The following is a 23,854-nucleotide window of genomic DNA, read 5'->3' as shown; positions in this document are numbered from 1 at the left end:
AATCATGGCTTAACGGGGTCTATGGACCTTGCGTTGCGAAGCCGGACACTCAAAAAGATCACAAACGAAACCTCTCGCAATCTCATTCAAACCCTACTCAAGATTACTTGACGCTAATAGGATCGAAACTCATACACTACGATATAAATTGACGTTAATATCAACATAGTATAGTACAACGTTATAACTATAATCAAATTAAATTATGATACCATATTAAAATCAAATCAAAATATAATGCTCTAATTAAATTTAAAAGAATCAAACTTGAATGCTATAATTAAACTTCAAATCAAAGTAGATTGTTATAATCAAATAATAACTCATCTTTTATAAAACTCCATTTTTATAAACTTTACATTAAATTTTATAAAACTCTATTTTTATAAACTTTACATTAAATTTTATAAAACTCTTATATTAATTATGTAAAAGATGCTTGTGTTAGTGGGAAATTATGAAGACCACCAAAAGCAAAAAGATTATTCCCATGGTCTCCCACTCACACCTCCCATCCACTTTCCTTTCCTTTTTCTCCCAACACATTATTCTCTTCACCACTTAAACCTTCTCTATTCTTTCTCTCACTCTCAATCTCGAAATTCATCCAAGAAATACTCATATTCCAGCCAAGAACAATCTATTATACTCAAATCTTCATCCCTCTTGAAGCATTCATCAAGGTATGTTGTTAAAAGTTTCAAATTCATACAAGAAACAAATTAAATCCACCAAAATATCTAAAACTCATTTTATGCATAAACCTGATTTTTCTCAGAATCTCATCAATAAAATAAGAAGTTCTGGAAATTTTCAGAAAATAACTTATTTTTATTGAATTACTATAATTATTGCAATAAAGTAGGGCAATAATTCACATAAAATACTTTTTGCATTCAATAAATTCTGAGAAAATTCTGGGATGACCAATATATTGATTAAACATAATTTATGAAGTTTCATGCATTTATATTACTGTTTACTATTATTTATGATTTTATTGATTAATTAATAATGAAATATATAAAAAATACTTCCCATAGTCACAAATATCCGAAACTTATACACTGGGCTCTATATCATGTTATAAAACTATGGTTAATTTTACAGAATTTTTGGGAATCATTTATTATTTTTCCCGAATTTTGTTGTTGTTTAATCATTAAAGTATTAAATAAATACTAAAACAGTTCAGAAAAATATAAAAATTTTACAGTAATTAATATTGTATGAAATAATGATTTCCTAATAATTTCATAATTTTTCAATACTGTGTACTATTTAAAACCATTTCCCTAAGTATTTAAGCATGTAAAAATGCATTTTAATGATTATTTCATATAAATAATTGTTAAAATCTGTAAATAATTATAATTGGGCAAATTATTATTTTAATAAGAAATTATTAAAATCTGGCCTAAATTGAAAATATAAATTAATTATGCAAAGTAATTAATTCAATTTAAAATTCATTTAACAAATGAATACCTTAATATTATAATCAAAATGAATTATTGTTAATTCATCTAATATAAGAATATGTGTCTAATTATTTGTATTAGTACTCTATTCTCGTTTAGCAGTTCCTAAACCAAAACTATTAATTATATTAGGTTCTACGCCATTTTGACCCGAACCGTCTATCGTACGACACACGCATTTCGTTTTGGAACTAATGTGAGTAATCTACCCCATATTTTATAATTTTCAATACTTTTGGGGTGTATTATGTGGTTCTAATATGTTCCAACTTCATTTTATTGTTTTATCACAATTGAGACGTTGTTGGGACATTTATACGTGAGTCATTAATTGTATAACTATTGTTTGTTTACGCTACATGTACTTGTAGTGCATTACCATTTTTAATCTAATCTCCATGACTATGCCCGTATTCTTGAGGTACGTTATGGACAATAATAGCGCTATTGGGTTGACCACCCCGCCTTGGGACGCTAAGGTGATTGATCGCACGTGGTTGAGTGTGTTTGATGATTAGATGCTCCATCCTATATATATTTATATATATATACATATGTATATATAGGGTGAGGACTTGTTGTTGTTGTTATCATTTGTTAATCAATTTTTGATTTATAAACCGTTATCTCAAATACAATTGTTTGCCGACTTCAAAAGAAGACAAATTTCCAATTATAAAGGTTTCAACTTCACAATTTTCTCTACTAAAATTAGATTACTCACCAACTCTCGTAGTTGACCTGTTTTTACCCATGATGCAGATTTGAAGAATGAAGTTGATGAAAAATAGGTTGTGCCTTAGAAATCCACAAGACTATTTAAATTTGATGTAATAAATGTTGTTCGTATTTGGATTTGTATTTGTATGTTGTGGATCTTGTTTGCATACTTAGTACTTAATTGAATCTAATCATATTATAACATAGTTGTCATGAGACTTTGAATAATATATCACGCCTCGATCGATTCCGACAAGGATCGGGGTGTGACAGATTGGTATCAGAGCCCTTGACTATAGGGAATTAGGTTAATTGCCTTGACCTAGTCTATAGCCTCTAGAGTCCTCTCGTATGCTAGTTTATAAAATACGCACACAACTGCATGCAATTCATACTTAGAAAATCCTAGGAATACCTTTGTGTGTTAATTGCTCCCTTAGGTGCATACGTATTACTCCTGACACTTATATGTGTGCATACACTGGTGAATATTCTCCTATTTCTCTGAAAATCACACACATATTCAAGTGGTTTAAAAAAAATGTATATACATATATATTCCTTAGAGCTCATAGGAAATTCAAAGTCATCCACTCTAGTTGGGTAGGATCATAGTAATGGACGCGTAGTAACTGGAAGGGGGAGGTGCCGGTAGCCCGAAAGTCCTGACTAGGTAAGCATTCGTATACATCCCAATCAACCGAGGGACCAGTTTGCTTATCTTGGGACCAAAGGCGAGAGTTCCCAAACCTATAGGTCAAAGCGCGTCATTCACATTACTTTTGAGCCATCAAAATACCCGACCTTATCAAACGTATCCGAAAGGATACACTCCAAAATGGCCAACTCATTGGACTATTAAGTTCCCTAATGGGCCTAGAAGTGGGAAAGAAATGTGAAAACTTAGTTTTGTGGGGGCCCACGCAAGTGCTACATGTTTCACATTTAGTAACCATGGAAAGCCCAAAAGGTGCCCAACACTCCTAACAATGGCCCAACAAGTGTTTTACAATTATTTTACCCAACAATGTCTAAAAAAAAAAACTTTATTTCCATAATCAATTTACAAATAACTCACAAGTCCATATCCGTGTTTCTCATAGTTGACATGTTCCTTGTTTGGTTGTGGACTTAGGGTAGACTCATTAGGATCAACAGTCTAATAAAATTTTAATTACACATAACTGGGGGCATGTCGAGTGAATCTTAGGAGTGGATCAGACATGGAACAAATCACAAGATTATAATCAAGTTATTCCTACTAAATTCATAAGTCTATTTATATAGACCTCTGGTATAGAGTCGTCAGCGTAGTCGTGTCGGCAATCTAGAATATAGCTAAATACATAATACAAACTATAATACCCAAATTATACAAAATTTTCTGCATTAAAAATCAATAGACAAACACAATGAAACTAAAAAGGGTATCAATCTATCAAGAGAAAAACACATACAATGTAGATTAAAATCCACTAATTATAACAAAATGGCTAAAAGAAAAGGTAAGGACTAAGGATTGTTAAGTCCTCTCTTCTTATAAATAGCTTTGAAGCAAGCTTGCCTAAGCTTCTTTGTTTTTTCTGTCAATTCCATACCTGGCAATTTCTCCATCATCTTCTTGTGCCCTGCTAACGTCTCTACCTCCTCCTTTAATCCCAACTCCTAGTTTTTTTAGGTAGATGCAATATATTTTTCGTGTGAGTTCACAAAATTTACAATGAGTTAAGTTTATGTAAATATAAATCAGAAATCGTAGTAAAACAATTGATTCGATGTGGCATATGCCTAGGGCCTATGTTTATGTTATAAAGAAACTAATAATTAAAATTTTAGAAAATACCAAAACTACTTTGGTTACCAAGTGCATGCATACATGCATGAGTAATGTATAGAAGGTTATTATCGTAGTTTACCTTGGCATTTTGAATGAGGGATTGAAGGCTCTTAAGTTTTCTATGAGGCCATCTGTTTATGTTTAGCTCTCTGCATCTTTTCTTCAACAATGTTAACCCTATCCCTAGTTCCTTTGCTGCCATGATTATCGGCATCTCAAAGTACTCCGCTATCTCTTCAAACTCCAATGGTCTCAATCTCTTTGCCACCTTCCGGCCACCGTGATCAGTGGTGGCAGCACTAGAACTACATGTAGCCTCACCACCGGATTTACAGTCTTCACTGAAACTAACCAATGGTAAATTACCATCCTCCCAACAATCCCATAAGCTTATATCTTCAAGGGGATCCAAATCGTGAAACTCATTTCTAGAAATGATGTTTTGATCTTTGTTAAGTACTGTGGAAACGTTCTGATCGAGCACTTCATGCAATTTTTCCGACAACTCGTAATCATGATGGTCGAGCCTGTCACCACTGCAAAAATCCAAAAACTCAAGATAATCAAATCCAACACGATGGAAGACTCTTTTTGATCACTACAAATCCAAACCATGTTTTGATCAATATAGACAAAATCACTTTTTTGTGCGAAAGATGGGGTAATGAGTGACGTTTATATATACCTGAAAAGATCTTGATGATCAAAGTACGGAAACCAATCGAGGTCATATATGGGGTTTTGATGATCTGCAGGTGGATCCATTTGTGAGGGAGAAGTTAACAGTTGCGGTAAGAATGTGATGATTTATATAAGTGAAGTGGGAGAAGTAATTAATAACAAATAAAGAGGAAATGAATATATATGGTCTTTGAGCTGTAACCTTCTTCTTCAATTCACACACATATACGTATATGTTGCCGCAAATTATGACTTATGTGCCTCATGCATTTAATACATCACATGCCTACTGCATATTCTTGACTTTGAAGCTACGTACCAGTTTCAAATTTCCCCAGTAGCACACTTTTCATTAGAAAGTACTCCAAGTCTTCACACATGAACCAGTTAGAAAGTACTCCAAGTCTTCACACACGAACCAATTAGAAAGTACTCCAAGTCTTCACACATGCAAATTATGACTTGTGTGTCGCTATAGGTAACTAATAAAACTTTATTTTTTAACCCCTTAAATATCAGTACAAGCTTCTAACCTCGACGTTTAAATTATAAATTTCTTTTTATTACTAAAACTAGCATCGATTCAAGTATATAAACCATGAATCTTGAGAACACGGCAAAACCCAAATAAGTCTTATCATCTATGTAAAAAAAAACTCAGGGTTTTTACTAGTAAATCTATCAGTGGCGGAGCTTGAACAATTAACTTGGGGGGGGGGGGGGAGAAAATATTATAAACTGAAATTAACAAAAAAAAACAGATTGTTTTCAACAAATAAACACCAAAAACACCTAGAAAAAGAATTACAACTCAGCCCGACAGCCTTTAATATCTTTAAAAACAGATTATGAATGATATATTAGTAAGCAGACAACAATTTCTCTTTCAATGTTTTCGTCTTTCCCATGATTATATCTAGAAAAATCAAAATGAAGGAACAATTGATCCAATCAAAACAAAATCAAATTCAAAATTAGAACAATAACCAATAACTCATTTAACAATAACCAAATCAATCTTTGTTGTCACTTTTCAGTTTTGTTTGAAGCTGACAAGCTGTTAAGCATAACCAAATCAATAACCAAATCTATAAGTTCATAACTTATAAATCAAATTGGCAAATCGCCAAATCGCAAATGACAGCCAAATTAAAAGGAAACTCAGTAAGACAGTAGTAACGCATAAATAGGCAACAGATTGACAGAAAACAGCAGCAGCAGTGCAATACGCCAACACCAACAATCAACAATCTTACAATCAGAAAAGAAAGAACATCTGAACAGGATTTGGGTCTCGGGATTACATACCTGATTTCTGTGAAGTGTGAATGGGGACTTGGGCACTTGGCGATGGCGATTGGCGAGAGTGAGACCAGGCGACTGACTTGGCGAGACAGCGACAAACGAACAGCATGCGAGATAGGCAGCGAATTGGGCAAATGGGGATGAATCGATTTTGATTTCTTGATACCGCTTGGTCGCTTGGAGAATTTGGAGTATTGGACAATTCTGATTAGGAATCGGGAGGGGCCAAAGCCCAAGTTTGAAGATAGCAGGCTTATAACTATTTTATTTTGAACTACAATTCCTACTTCTAGCCCAATAATACTACTCCCCTGGAATCTATGAGGGCTAGTGTAAACATTATGGTCATATATCATTAAGATTCTATGGACTTAGAATGTGTGATTCCGCCTCATTCCCTGTTCCTTGTTTGGTTGTGGGCTTAAAGCGGGGTCACCCATCCAAAATGCCCTTGCAATCTTAATGATATACGACTAGTTTACGTCAATCGACTATAAAAGAACTTGTAGGACTTATAATGCAAATTTCGTCAAAATTTGTTGAAACATTCGTAATGATGGAACTCGCTAACTACGTTATAAAATATTCATAGTGGTAATACCAAGGATAAAACAGGGAGTATAAAAGCACACATAGAATACTCTATCATCCCAAAACAATAAACTCCTTTTAAATTGACTCAGTTCAAGTTACAATAAGAAATTTCCAAGGTCGTCATGTGACATCAGGAGGGTTGTTCCTCACCATAATCAATTTCTTGTACTACGAAACGTTTTCCACATCTTTTTCCAAACTCTTGAAGTCCCAGTCAAAATGCAAATTTCGGGACGAAATTCCCTCTAATGGGGGGATGATGTGACAACTATCAAATTTCGGTCAAGTCAAAGTCAAACAAAGTCAACAAGTTAAACCGATCAACTCCATTAACCCTTGTATGTTAGGGTTTACGTTATGTAATCACTGTACAATTCGCTATTTTAATGAGAAAACATCATTTGGAAAGTTCATGTGTTTGATATTCCTTAGCCTTAACAGTGCTAAACAACGAACCAAAGCGATAAAACACTATTGCCCAATCATCGGGATTGTGTAGGACACTAAATCATGGCTTAACGGGGTCTATGGACCTTGCGTTGCGAAGCCGGACACTCAAAAAGATCACAAACGAAACCTCTCGCAATCTCATTCAAACCCTACTCAAGATTACTTGACGCTAATAGGATCGAAACTCATACACTACGATATAAATTGACGTTAATATCAACATAGTATAGTACAACGTTATAACTATAATCAAATTAAATTATGATACCATATTAAAATCAAATCAAAGTATAATGCTCTAATTAAATTTAAAAGAATCAAACTTGAATGCTATAATTAAACTTCAAATCAAAGTAGATTGTTATAATCAAATAATAACTCATCTTTTATAAAACTCCATTTTTATAAACTTTACATTAAATTTTATAAAACTCTATTTTTATAAACTTTACTTTAAATTTTATAAAACTCTTATATTAATTATGTAAAAGATGCTTGTGTTAGTGGGAAATTATGAAGACCACCAAAAGCAAAAAGATTATTCCCATGGTCTCCCACTCACACCTCCCATCCACTTTCCTTTCCTTTTTCTCTCAACACATTATTCTCTTCACCACTTAAACCTTCTCTATTCTTTCTCTCACTCTCAATCTCGAAATTCATCCAAGAAATACTCATATTCCAGCCAAGAACAATCTATTATACTCAAATCTTCATCCCTCTTGAAGCATTCATCAAGGTATGTTGTTAAAAGTTTCAAATTCATACAAGAAACAAATTAAATCCACCAAAATATCTAAAACTCATTTTATGCATAAACCTGATTTTTCTCAGAATCTCATCAATAAAATAAGAAGTTCTGGAAATTTTCAGAAAATAACTTATTTTTATTGAATTACTATAATTATTGCAATAAAGTAGGGCAATAATTCACATAAAATACTTTTTGCATTCAATAAATTCTGAGAAAATTCTGGGATGACCAATATATTGATTAAACATAATTTATGAAGTTTCATGCATTTATATTACTGTTTACTATTATTTATGATTTTATTGATTAATTAATAATGAAATATATAAAAAATACTTCCCATAGTCACAAATATCCGAAACTTATACACTGGGCTCTATATCATGTTATAAAACTATGGTTAATTTTACAGAATTTTTGGGAATCATTTATTATTTTTCCCGAATTTTGTTGTTGTTTAATCATTAAAGTATTAAATAAATACTAAAACAGTTCAGAAAAATATAAAAATTTTACAGTAATTAATATTGTATGAAATAATGATTTCCTAATAATTTCATAATTTTTCAATACTGTGTACTATTTAAAACCATTTCCCTAAGTATTTAAGCATGTAAAAATGCATTTTAATGATTATTTCATATAAATAATTGTTAAAATCTGTAAATAATTATAATTGGGCAAATTATTATTTTAATAAGAAATTATTAAAATCTGGCCTAAATTGAAAATATAAATTAATTATGCAAAGTAATTAATTCAATTTAAAATTCATTTAACAAATGAATACCTTAATATTATAATCAAAATGAATTATTGTTAATTCATCTAATATAAGAATATGTGTCTAATTATTTGTATTAGTACTCTATTCTCGTTTAGCAGTTCCTAAACCAAAACTATTAATTATATTAGGTTCTACGCCATTTTGACCCGAACCGTCTATCGTACGACACACGCATTTCGTTTTGGAACTAATGTGAGTAATCTACCCCATATTTTATAATTTTCAATACTTTTGGGGTGTATTATGTGGTTCTAATATGTTCCAACTTCATTTTATTGTTTTATCACAATTGAGACGTTGTTGGGACATTTATACGTGAGTCATTAATTGTATAACTATTGTTTGTTTACGCTACATGTACTTGTAGTGCATTACCATTTTTAATCTAATCTCCATGACTATGCCCGTATTCTTGAGGTACGTTATGGACAATAATAGCGCTATTGGGTTGACCACCCCGCCTTGGGACGCTAAGGTGATTGATCGCACGTGGTTGAGTGTGTTTGATGATTAGATGCTCCATCCTATATATATTTATATATATATACATATGTATATATAGGGTGAGGACTTGTTGTTGTTGTTATCATTTGTTAATCAATTTTTGATTTATAAACCGTTATCTCAAATACAATTGTTTGCCGACTTCAAAAGAAGACAAATTTCCAATTATAAAGGTTTCAACTTCACAATTTTCTCTACTAAAATTAGATTACTCACCAACTCTCGTAGTTGACCTGTTTTTACCCATGATGCAGATTTGAAGAATGAAGTTGATGAAAAATAGGTTGTGCCTTAGAAATCCACAAGACTATTTAAATTTGATGTAATAAATGTTGTTCGTATTTGGATTTGTATTTGTATGTTGTGGATCTTGTTTGCATACTTAGTACTTAATTGAATCTAATCATATTATAACATAGTTGTCATGAGACTTTGAATAATATATCACGCCTCGATCGATTCCGACAAGGATCGGGGTGTGACAGATTGGTATCAGAGCCCTTGACTATAGGGAATTAGGTTAATTGCCTTGACCTAGTCTATAGCCTCTAGAGTCCTCTCGTATGCTAGTTTATAAAATACGCACACAACTGCATGCAATTCATACTTAGAAAATCCTAGGAATACCTTTGTGTGTTAATTGCTCCCTTAGGTGCATACGTATTACTCCTGACACTTATATGTGTGCATACACTGGTGAATATTCTCCTATTTCTCTGAAAATCACACACATATTCAAGTGGTTTAAAAAAAATGTATATACATATATATTCCTTAGAGCTCATAGGAAATTCAAAGTTATCCACTCTAGTTGGGTAGGATCATAGTAATGGACGCGTAGTAACTGGAAGGGGGAGGTGCCGGTAGCCCGAAAGTCCTGACTAGGTAAGCATTCGTATACATCCCAATCAACCGAGGGACCAGTTTGCTTATCTTGGGACCAAAGGCGAGAGTTCCCAAACCTATAGGTCAAAGCGCGTCATTCACATTACTTTTGAGCCATCAAAATACCCGACCTTATCAAACGTATCCGAAAGGATACACTCCAAAATGGCCAACTCATTGGACTATTAAGTTCCCTAATGGGCCTAGAAGTGGGAAAGAAATGTGAAAACTTAGTTTTGTGGGGGCCCACGCAAGTGCTACATGTTTCACATTTAGTAACCATGGAAAGCCCAAAAGGTGCCCAACACTCCTAACAATGGCCCAACAAGTGTTTTACAATTATTTTACCCAACAATGTCTAAAAAAAAAACTTTATTTCCATAATCAATTTACAAATAACTCACAAGTCCATATGCGTGTTTCTCATAGTTGACATGTTCCTTGTTTGGTTGTGGACTTAGGGTAGACTCATTAGGATCAACAGTCTAATAAAATTTTAATTACACATAACTGGGGGCATGTCGAGTGAATCTTAGGAGTGGATCAGACATGGAACAAATCACAAGATTATAATCAAGTTATTCCTACTAAATTCATAAGTCTATTTATATAGACCTCTGGTATAGAGTCGTCAGCGTAGTCGTGTCGGCAATCTAGAATATAGCTAAATACATAATACAAACTATAATACCCAAATTATACAAAATTTTCTGCATTAAAAATCAATAGACAAACACAATGAAACTAAAAAGGGTATCAATCTATCAAGAGAAAAACACATACAATGTAGATTAAAATCCACTAATTATAACAAAATGGCTAAAAGAAAAGGTAAGGACTAAGGATTGTTAAGTCCTCTCTTCTTATAAATAGCTTTGAAGCAAGCTTGCCTAAGCTTCTTTGTTTTTTCTGTCAATTCCATACCTGGCAATTTCTCCATCATCTTCTTGTGCCCTGCTAACGTCTCTACCTCCTCCTTTAATCCCAACTCCTAGTTTTTTTAGGTAGATGCAATATATTTTTCGTGTGAGTTCACAAAATTTACAATGAGTTAAGTTTATGTAAATATAAATCAGAAATCGTAGTAAAACAATTGATTCGATGTGGCATATGCCTAGGGCCTATGTTTATGTTATAAAGAAACTAATAATTAAAATTTTAGAAAATACCAAAACTACTTTGGTTACCAAGTGCATGCATACATGCATGAGTAATGTATAGAAGGTTATTATCGTAGTTTACCTTGGCATTTTGAATGAGGGATTGAAGGCTCTTAAGTTTTCTATGAGGCCATCTGTTTATGTTTAGCTCTCTGCATCTTTTCTTCAACAATGTTAACCCTATCCCTAGTTCCTTTGCTGCCATGATTATCGGCATCTCAAAGTACTCCGCTATCTCTTCAAACTCCAATGGTCTCAATCTCTTTGCCACCTTCCGGCCACCGTGATCAGTGGTGGCAGCACTAGAACTACATGTAGCCTCACCACCGGATTTACAGTCTTCACTGAAACTAACCAATGGTAAATTACCATCCTCCCAACAATCCCATAAGCTTATATCTTCAAGGGGATCCAAATCGTGAAACTCATTTCTAGAAATGATGTTTTGATCTTTGTTAAGTACTGTGGAAACGTTCTGATCGAGCACTTCATGCAATTTTTCCGACAACTCGTAATCATGATGGTCGAGCCTGTCACCACTGCAAAAATCCAAAAACTCAAGATAATCAAATCCAACACGATGGAAGACTCTTTTTGATCACTACAAATCCAAACCATGTTTTGATCAATATAGACAAAATCACTTTTTTGTGCGAAAGATGGGGTAATGAGTGACGTTTATATATACCTGAAAAGATCTTGATGATCAAAGTACGGAAACCAATCGAGGTCATATATGGGGTTTTGATGATCTGCAGGTGGATCCATTTGTGAGGGAGAAGTTAACAGTTGCGGTAAGAATGTGATGATTTATATAAGTGAAGTGGGAGAAGTAATTAATAACAAATAAAGAGGAAATGAATATATATGGTCTTTGAGCTGTAACCTTCTTCTTCAATTCACACACATATACGTATATGTTGCCGCAAATTATGACTTATGTGCCTCATGCATTTAATACATCACATGCCTACTGCATATTCTTGACTTTGAAGCTACGTACCAGTTTCAAATTTCCCCAGTAGCACACTTTTCATTAGAAAGTACTCCAAGTCTTCACACATGAACCAGTTAGAAAGTACTCCAAGTCTTCACACACGAACCAATTAGAAAGTACTCCAAGTCTTCACACATGCAAATTATGACTTGTGTGTCGCTATAGGTAACTAATAAAACTTTATTTTTTAACCCCTTAAATATCAGTACAAGCTTCTAACCTCGACGTTTAAATTATAAATTTCTTTTTATTACTAAAACTAGCATCGATTCAAGTATATAAACCATGAATCTTGAGAACACGGCAAAACCCAAATAAGTCTTATCATCTATGTAAAAAAAACTCAGGGTTTTTACTAGTAAATCTATCAGTGGCGGAGCTTGAACAATTAACTTGGGGGGGGGGGGGGGAGAAAATATTATAAACTGAAATTAACAAAAAAAAACAGATTGTTTTCAACTGAAATTTGCATCTATCGTATAACATCGTGATTTTCGCCCAAATGTTTTTTCAAAACCTTTATTTAACATAATACATTAGTGGAAGTCTTATTTTAAATTTTATGAAAACATCACCAATGTTACTTTCATTACCAAAAGCATCATTCATCAAAATAAAGTTCATAAACCAAATCAAAAGAAGTTCTCAAAAACAAGTGTTAAGAAAAACTCCACGACATATCCAAATGGTATCAATACGAAGACATAAACTGGATTGTAATTATCCCAAAAGCCCCATCCTCACCAAGCCGACAAACTATGATACCTATACCAATGCAAGGCAACAACAAGCAAAGAAACAAGTGTAATCAAATGTTAAGTGAGTCAACCATAAGTACAATTTTAGGAAAACACACATAACATATCATCACATACATCTCACACACCACATACCACACATACATCACATACCTCACACACACCATATGCATCACATACATCGCATGTTCTCCACTAGAGTATCATTAGGGTCTACCCTTATTATTTATCTTTTAATATTAGATAATTAATAACTATTCCTACCCTTGGGTCCATCACTAACCCGAAAGGAAGATTCCCCACACATGGGCCCATCACTTGTGACAACCATCAAATTTCGGTCAAGTCAAAGTCAAACAAAGTCAACAAGTTAAACCGGTCAACTCCATTAACCCTTGTATGTTAGGCTTTACGTTATGTAATCACTGTACAATTCGCTATTTTAATGAGAAAACATCATTTGGAAAGTTCATGTGTTTGATATTCCTTAGCCTTAACAGTGCTAAACAACGAACCAAAGCGATAAAACACTATTGCCCAATCATCGGGATTGTGTAGGACACTAAATCATGGCTTAACGGGGTCTATGGACCTTGCGTTGCGAAGCCGGACACTCAAAAAGATCACAAACGAAACCTCTCGCAATCTCATTCAAACCCTACTCAAGATTACTTGACGCTAATAGGATCGAAACTCATACACTACGATATAAATTGACGTTAATATCAACATAGTATAGTACAACGTTATAACTATAATCAAATTAAATTATGATACCATATTAAAATCAAATCAAAATATAATGCTCTAATTAAATTTAAAAGAATCAAACTTGAATGCTATAATTAAACTTCAAATCAAAGTAGATTGTTATAATCAAATAATAACTCATCTTTTATAAAACTCCATTTTTATAAACTTTACATTAAATTTTATAAAACTCTATTTTTATAAACTTTACATTAAATTTTATAAAACTCTTATATTAATTATGTAAAAGATGCTTGTGTTAGTGGGAAATTATGAAGACCACCAAAAGCAAAAAGATTATTCCCATGGTCTCCCACTCACACCTCCCATCCACTTTCCTTTCCTTTTTCTCCCAACACATTATTCTCTTCACCACTTAAACCTTCTCTATTCTTTCTCTCACTCTCAATCTCGAAATTCATCCAAGAAATACTCATATTCCAGCCAAGAACAATCTATTATACTCAAATCTTCATCCCTCTTGAAGCATTCATCAAGGTATGTTGTTAAAAGTTTCAAATTCATACAAGAAACAAATTAAATCCACCAAAATATCTAAAACTCATTTTATGCATAAACCTGATTTTTCTCAGAATCTCATCAATAAAATAAGAAGTTCTGGAAATTTTCAGAAAATAACTTATTTTTATTGAATTACTATAATTATTGCAATAAAGTAGGGCAATAATTCACATAAAATACTTTTTGCATTCAATAAATTCTGAGAAAATTCTGGGATGACCAATATATTGATTAAACATAATTTATGAAGTTTCATGCATTTATATTACTGTTTACTATTATTTATGATTTTATTGATTAATTAATAATGAAATATATAAAAAATACTTCCCATAGTCACAAATATCCGAAACTTATACACTGGGCTCTATATCATGTTATAAAACTATGGTTAATTTTACAGAATTTTTGGGAATCATTTATTATTTTTCCCGAATTTTGTTGTTGTTTAATCATTAAAGTATTAAATAAATACTAAAACAGTTCAGAAAAATATAAAAATTTTACAGTAATTAATATTGTATGAAATAATGATTTCCTAATAATTTCATAATTTTTCAATACTGTGTACTATTTAAAACCATTTCCCTAAGTATTTAAGCATGTAAAAATGCATTTTAATGATTATTTCATATAAATAATTGTTAAAATCTGTAAATAATTATAATTGGGCAAATTATTATTTTAATAAGAAATTATTAAAATCTGGCCTAAATTGAAAATATAAATTAATTATGCAAAGTAATTAATTCAATTTAAAATTCATTTAACAAATGAATACCTTAATATTATAATCAAAATGAATTATTGTTAATTCATCTAATATAAGAATATGTGTCTAATTATTTGTATTAGTACTCTATTCTCGTTTAGCAGTTCCTAAACCAAAACTATTAATTATATTAGGTTCTACGCCATTTTGACCCGAACCGTCTATCGTACGACACACGCATTTCGTTTTGGAACTAATGTGAGTAATCTACCCCATATTTTATAATTTTCAATACTTTTGGGGTGTATTATGTGGTTCTAATATGTTCCAACTTCATTTTATTGTTTTATCACAATTGAGACGTTGTTGGGACATTTATACGTGAGTCATTAATTGTATAACTATTGTTTGTTTACGCTACATGTACTTGTAGTGCATTACCATTTTTAATCTAATCTCCATGACTATGCCCGTATTCTTGAGGTACGTTATGGACAATAATAGCGCTATTGGGTTGACCACCCCGCCTTGGGACGCTAAGGTGATTGATCGCACGTGGTTGAGTGTGTTTGATGATTAGATGCTCCATCCTATATATATTTATATATATATACATATGTATATATAGGGTGAGGACTTGTTGTTGTTGTTATCATTTGTTAATCAATTTTTGATTTATAAACCGTTATCTCAAATACAATTGTTTGCCGACTTCAAAAGAAGACAAATTTCCAATTATAAAGGTTTCAACTTCACAATTTTCTCTACTAAAATTAGATTACTCACCAACTCTCGTAGTTGACCTGTTTTTACCCATGATGCAGATTTGAAGAATGAAGTTGATGAAAAATAGGTTGTGCCTTAGAAATCCACAAGACTATTTAAATTTGATGTAATAAATGTTGTTCGTATTTGGATTTGTATTTGTATGTTGTGGATCTTGTTTGCATACTTAGTACTTAATTGAATCTAATCATATTATAACATAGTTGTCATGAGACTTTGAACAATATATCACGCCTCGATCGATTCCGACAAGGATCGGTGTGTGACATCACTAACCCATAAGGAAGACTCCCCACACATGGTTCCATCACTAACCCGTAAGGTAGACACCCCGCACGTAAGTCCATCACTAACCTGAAGGCAAAACCCGTTAAGTACTAAGTGACCATACCAACCCTACCCCACTGGGTCCATCACTAACCCTGGGTCCATTACTAACCCAAGAGGTAAAAACCTCATTCACTACTAACGTGACAGGCTCGACCCAATACACTAAGTGAGACACGACGCTCACTCCTAACATTGCTCCCAGTGCGCTGCGTTTGCTACTCCGAAGTTGCACATATAAGTATGCACGTTGTCGTTCAAGAGTGCTACTTTTCATTTTTCCCATATGTAGAACTTCCCACTCATACGTGATATTTGATCTAGCGCCATCACTACGCCAATATCACTCCAGTCCTCGAACACCTTAGTGTCCATGAACCATGTCCCGAGTGGTGGTCTTGAAAAACCACTCGACATCACTATTGGCTTAAGCTCTTTGCCTTTAGGTATCTTTCAACCTATAAGGCCATCACAAGTATCTGGATAGTTTACACACACCTAGGTCTAGGTTGCTGCCCTTTACGCCCCACTAAGTGTATTTCCTTTTTTAATTAATATATTATTAATTCATCACATAAGGATTACACTACAAACCTCCCTAAGTAACAATGCTCAATTTCTATTAATACTAAATGTCATATTACTTCCCTACTTCATAATATGTAAATATGCAACAAGACATCAAGTTAAGGCATTTTACATTTTTATATAATCATGCACATATCATCACTTCATCATTAAGGCATATTATATCACTAGCATGCATTATCTTAACCAACATAGACAAATATTACCAATAAATTACTACATGCATATATTCACACACAATCAACACAAATTTCACCTTCTATCATGGTCCTATCACACCCCTCACATCATATAGCAACCAAAAAGTATAGCATGCAGGAAATATATTCAGATCAAAATATAATTCACAATCAGGGTGCATGCAACCGAAACAACCTAGGTTCATTTTAATCCCTCTAATATGTGGAATCCCTAACAAGTACTTTAAATAAACACAAAGATTGACTCACCTTTGTCTAACAAGCACCATTTCCACACTTCAAATCTTGTAGGAACTGAGGTATCAAGCGTTACCCTATTCAAACACAAAAAAATGGATTACTAGAAGTTTACATGAACAAATGATAACAATTAACTAACCAAACATGCAAAATAGTTATTAGGTCAAATTCTCAGATTTTGACCTGAAACAACAGCTTGTTCGAGGCCACTTTAGTCCCACTTATACATGAATAAGTTGCAATATTTTTTAATATTTCCGTAGATTACGCTTTTAGATTTTCAAAAAGTGCTTGCACAAGACCAAACGGTTTTTCTATAATTTTCTATGAATTTTACAAGCCAACATGTCCGTGCAGCTAATATCTAACCATTCAGTGAAAATGACGATTTTCACCATAGTTAGGGACAATATCAGGTCTTGGGAAAAATCATGGACAAACTAGACTAAAAATGAAACTTTGAGAGTTTACGGATCACCAATCTAACTTCTGATGATTGTTCTATATTTTTTTTCAAAACAGGGACAAATTGATAATTTTTCAGAATTTCCCAACATTGCATTTTAAGGGTTAATTGATAACTTAACCCATTAAGCCATAATCAAAATCAACTATAAAGATGGAAATTAAGTTCTTAATAGTAGAAAGATGTCAAGAAGTTAAAATGACAATTTCAACCTCAAGCCATGATTCAAAGTACATTGGTTTTATGGGAAAAACAAAGTACATTGTTAAAAGAGAAAACACCACTAGGGCTTGAGTTTCCTCCACCATTAAACCTCATATTAAGACTTTTAAGGGCTGTTTTGAAGACCTTTTGGATGGTTCAAAACATGGTCTTTTACAGAAAATTATCCTAATTCTAGATTGAAATCAACATGAGTTTTAACAACAACAAAGAAGATAATGACTCCAAAACTTTGAGCAATTCATGGGATTGACTAACAACACTTTTAAGCGTGTTCATGAAAACATTTTGATAGCAACAAACCATCAAAATACAATCAATAAAACTAGAATTTAACAATATGAACATTCAAAGATTGTAAGGAGGAAGATGATATGATCAATAACACCAAAAAGAAGGAATTGACAATGCTATTAACCAATTCTCATCAATTGATGAATGAATTTCATAAGAAAGGAATCAAAGACTTACCAACGAAGATTCCTAGCCCCAAATTGACTCACAAAAATTGCAACCCTTCTTTCCACCCCTTCATGTTCGGTTTTCTTCTTTTTCTTTCCTAGCGATCATTGATTACTACTTCACGCCCAAGTATGAGCGATCGTTTTTTTCTTCTTGCTACTCAATGCACAACATAAACGATTGGGAATTTTCTTTTGATCAATCGATATAGCCCAAGACATCAAAACGTCTGATCCTCGTAAAGCCCCTTAATCACGTCCAATGTAATTCATGGGATTTTTAATGCCATTTTCCAATTAATTCCCTAAACTTCCATGATTAAATTCCAAACACCCCTAACCCTAATAACATAACATATTAAGTTTCGTTTTATGACACATTGGCCCCTCAACACCTTTTACCAATTAAACGAATTATTTTTACCATAATAATTTCATATAAACCTTTCAATAACTGGTGATTACCCTAAATACCACCAAATTAATTTAATTAAATTACATTCCTCCTAATTATTTATTAATTATTGTACATATTAATTAACACCATTTTTATATAATTTATTTTCATTAGATAAGAATAAATCAAATAAAGGAAACTAACGTCGTCTACAGAAGGATTTTCGGGTGGTTACATCTCGCATACGAGTTTCGTTTTCAACGATTCTTATATATCTGTGTAGGTCGCGACGTACACTACAGCTTTCATGTTGATCGTTTTGGCTGATTCTAACTTTTGTTTCTAACCTATATTTTATAACCGCTATGATTTTATTAAAAAATCATAACTCTCTCATACGGTTTCCATTTTAGGCACTCTTTGTTTCAAAATTCCTACTTTGAGTAATACTACGTTCTTCTTTTGGTGACTTCTGCCAAAAGTCAACCATTCTCCACGTAGTTTTTGACGTTCTAACTTTTTATGTGCGGTAGATTTTTATTTAGCATAAAAAATCATATCTCCTCCACACTAAGTCATATTTGTACAAAGTTTATATTTTCCGAATCACGACAACACGTATATTCTAAAAATGTTTACCTGCTCTCGAGGTGAAATCATTTTTTGCACAATTGTTTTTAGTTTAATTGTTGACGTAATTAAGGAAAAAATCGAATATATATATATATTTATATATATCGAATGGTTACATGGTTGTCCTATTACATGCTGTTGACAGTGTTAGATTCTAACGATGGTTGGTGACGCATTATCCTAGTTGTCACATCCTAGTTATCACTCCTTTCCATGGAGATACTCTTAACATGACCTTATCCCCAACTTGAAATTCAAGGGGTTTTCTTTGGAAGTTAACGTATTTCTTTTGATGGTCACGAGTGGTCCTTAGTTGCTCCTTAATTTGCACGATCTTTTCTGTGGTTTCGTGAATGATCTTTGGTCCTTTTAGCACGATATCTCCTGCAAGTTTCTTCTCTAATTGGGTGTGACCGTCTTCTGCCTAGCATAATGGTGAACGACACTTTCTACCATAGAGTGCTTCGTATGGCGCAACCTTTATATTGGTGTGATAGCTGTTATTATAGGAGAACTCGACCAAAGGTAGGTGAGTATCCCAAGCATTTTCAAAGTCTATAACGCATGCTCTGAGCATATCCTCAAGTATTTGTATAGTTCTTTCGCTTTGATCATCGGTATGCGGATGGTAGGTCATGCTCATATCAAGTCGTGTTCCCAATGCTCGTTGCATTGTTTTCTAGGAACGAGATGTAAATCGACTATCTCTATCTGATATAATAGATTTTGGTATGTTGTGCAGTCAAACGATCTCCTTAATGTAACTTCTAGCTAGCTTCTCCATTTTATCCATCTCTTTGATTGGCAAAAAATGTGCAGACTTAGTCATACGGTTGGTTACTACCCAAACTGTGTTGTACCCACTAGGTTTCTTGGGTAGTTTGGTGATGAAGTACGTGGAGATTTATTCCCATTTCCACTTAGGTATTTTTGGTTGTTGTAGTGGACCTGAGGGTTTTTTGGTATTCTTCCTTGACCTTAGCACAATTCACGCACTTGCTCACGTAGATGGCGATTTTTGTTTTCAAGTTCGGCCACCAATACCTCTTCTTTAAGTCAATGTACATCTTGTCAGATCCTGGGTGAACTGAGTACCTTGTTTTGTGAGCTTCGTCCAAAACCAAACTCCTGATATCGCCAAACTTTGGCACCCAGATTCGGTCCATGAAACGTAGGGTTCCATCATTTTTGGACTCGAAATGCTTCTCCATTCCTTTTAGGCATTCTCCTGCCTTGTTTTCTTCCTTCAGGGTCTCTAGTTGCGCTTCTTGGATTTGGGCAGGAAGGTTTGACTGAATTGTTAAGGTGTGTGCTTTCACCCTACGAGGTTTAGCTCATTCTTTTCTGCTTAGGGCATCGACTACTACATTTTCCTTGCTCGGATGGTATCAGATTTTGCACTCGTAGTCATTCAACAGTTCTAGCAATCTTCGTTGCCTCATACTAAGTTCTTTTTAATTGAAGATTTGCTGAAGACTCTTGTGGTCGGAGTACATGATAAACTTTATGCCATTGAAGTAATGTCGCCAGATCTTTAAGGCGAAAATTATAGCTCCAATTCTAAATCATGGGTGATTTAATTATTCTCGTGCACCTTAAGTTGACGTGAAGCATACGCAATCACCTTGTCTCTCCGCATAAGTACACATCCCATGCCATGGTATGATGCGTCGCAATAGAAGAGAAAGTCTTTGATTCCTTCCAGGAGTGAAAGAATCGGCACACTACATAGTGTGTGTTTCAATTTCTAAAACACAGACTCTTGATTTTCTTCCTATTTGAACTTTGTCTCCTTCTGTGTTAGTGTTGTGAGGGGTTTAGCTATTTTGGAGAAATTCTTGATAAATATACGATAATAGCCTGTCAATCCTAGGAATTGGTGCACCTCAGTCGGCGTCGTAGGTGCTTCCTAATTCTTGATTTCCTTGATTTTGGAAGGGTCTATGTGAATTCCCTTTGTTGTTGACAACGTGCTCGAGAAAATGTACTTCTCTGGTCCAAAACTCACACTTTGAGAATTTCCCGTACAACTCCTCTTTTCTTAGCAACTTTAAAATGATTCGTAAATGTTGGCCGTATTCTTCTTCTTCTTCTTTTCGTGAGTATATCAATATGATATCGATAAATACGATCATGAATTTGTCTAGGTAGAGTTTACAAGAAAGAGTCATCAGGTCTATGAAGACTGTTGGGGTGTTGGTTAGTCCAAAAGGCATAACCAGAAACTCGTAGTGACCATAGCGAGTTCTGAACCCTGTCTTCAGAATATATTCCTCTTGTACTCGCAGTTGATGGCATCTTGACCTTAAATCAATCATCGAATAGAAGATGGATCCTAGCAACTGATCGAATAGATCATCTATCCTTGGAAGCGTATATTTATTCTTGATCATTAGCTTGTTTATCTCCCGATAGTCGATGCACATATTGAAGGTTTCTTCCTTCTTCTTGACGAATAGTGTGGGGGCTCCCTGAGGTGAGAAACTTGGTATTATGAAACCCTTATCAAGAAGATCTTGGAGTTGTCCGGATAGTTCTTGCATTTCCGAGGGGGCCAATCTGTAGGGAGATTTTGCTACTGGAGCTACCCCTGAAATAAGGTTAATTCAGAACTCTACTTCACGAATTGGTGGCATTCCTGGTAAATCTTCAAGAAATGCATTGGGGAAATTACATATGCGGGGTATGTCTTTTATTTCTTTCCTCTCGCTCCTCTTGTCTACGGCATGAGCTAAGAAAGCATAGTATTTCTTGTGAAGGTACTTTCTCACTTTTATGCAAGAAATGATTTGAAGATTTTTAATGGGCTTGTCCCCGTAGATAACTAGAGATTATCCGTTAGGTAGGGATAGACATACTACTTTCTTATAGCATAGAATTTCGTCTCGGTGTGGTGCTAACTAATTCATGCCAATGATGACATCGAAACTCCTAATGGTCATAGGCATGATGTTGACGTGAAATGTGTGGTCGTTTAGAGTTAGAAGGCAGTTTTCTAAAACTTATTGTGTACTGTAGGATTCTTCGGTATCCATTTCTACTAATTAAGGTTCATCTAATTTTCTAGAATTATGGCTTAATATTTGTCTAAATGTAGGTGTGATAAAGCTTTTCTCAACACCCGAATCGAAAAGTATAGTTGCGTATAAACTGTTCACAGGAAACGTACCCCGTCACAAGGGTTGGGTCTTGAATCCATGGCGCCGATCACGAATGCTTTACCTCTGGCATTCCCTCTACCATTTCGAAACTTTGGGCAATCTCTGTCATTGTTCCGGTTATCCCACATTCCTAGTAAGATCGATTCTATGGTGTGGTAGCAATTCTTTGGTTTGTCACTGTTGTAGGCACGACTACTTGTTTCTTACAAAACTTGACGACATGCTTCTTCCTACTGAACTTACTGCAAATCATGTAGTTTCCAAAGTAATGGAAATGGAGTAGGTTGCATTTTGGGTGTTTATCTGCATATTGTCCTTAAGCTGTGGGGGCTGCTATCGGGGATGGAGATGGAGTGGCAACATAGGCCTTGATAGTCTCCTGCCTCTTGCTCGGGGTTTGCTTAGAGTTTCCCTTAAATCTGTTTCCAGACTTGCTTTTATTTTCTCTGGATTTCGGGATGTCAGCTCTCTGAACCAAAGTGCCACGTCTGATCTCCCGATTGGTTAATTTGAAATCTAACCTCTTGGCACTGTCGTAAGTCGTTGGTCGAGAAGCTGTGACCAATCCGTAGATGGGTTGAACTAATCCCCAAATGTATCGCTCCACCTTTTAGTGCTTAGGGGTCACAAAACTTGGACATAGAGTTGTCAGGTCATTAAACTGGTTGGTGTAGGTTATGATGTCAGCTTCGGTCATGGTTAAGTTCCACAACTCTTGTTCCAACTTCTATATCTCATCTCGAGGGCAATACTCCTCGATCATCATTTTCTTAAGTTCTCCCCATACAAAAAGTTTGCATTAGTGATCCCCAGAGTCTTGGTGTGGCCATTCCACCAGGACAACGCTGCATCCATAAAAGGGCAAGAAGAAAACTTCACCTTATTCTCCTCAACACACATACTAATTTCAAAAATAGATTTGGTCTTCTCCATACATCGTGTGAGTCCTATGAGTCCCTCGTTTCCATAAAACATCTTAGGCTTGCAGTTCATGAAGTCCTTATAGGTGCAATCTCTTGGAGCACCTCGGTTGTTCCCTTGGGAGCTATCACATCCTACTCCCAGTCAAGATCATGTGTTGCGGTTGGCTTCGAAATCTTTCATAGCATCAGCAACGTGCTGCACTACCAATGCCTTTATGGGTGTTGGGTCCATATGGGCGACATCCCGAGTTGATTGAGCATCTTGGTATGTACGGGGTCAAAGGTTAGACCTAGTGATTCTTGGTGGTGCCATTTATTGATCCTAAAGTTAGTATCAAGATGTGAGTTATTTGTTTGTATTCCTATATGCGTTTCCTTCATGGAAGTGGTTATGATGTAGTGAGTTATTGTTAGTGTTAGTTAAGCAATATAGTAATAGAATAGAAATACATGTTTCATATGTGATCCACCAAAAGATGTTGATAGTGTAGGAAAAGCTTTACATAAGATAAAGTACACTATAACTTGATAGCTTTTCCGAGTACACTAACCC

The sequence above is a fragment of the Lactuca virosa genome, chromosome 4 (assembly GCF_052849685.1).
Source record: "Lactuca virosa cultivar CGN04683 chromosome 4, Lactuca_virosa_CGN04683_v6, whole genome shotgun sequence".
NCBI lineage: Eukaryota > Viridiplantae > Streptophyta > Magnoliopsida > Asterales > Asteraceae > Lactuca > Lactuca virosa.
This window is presented reverse-complemented; position numbering follows the sequence as displayed.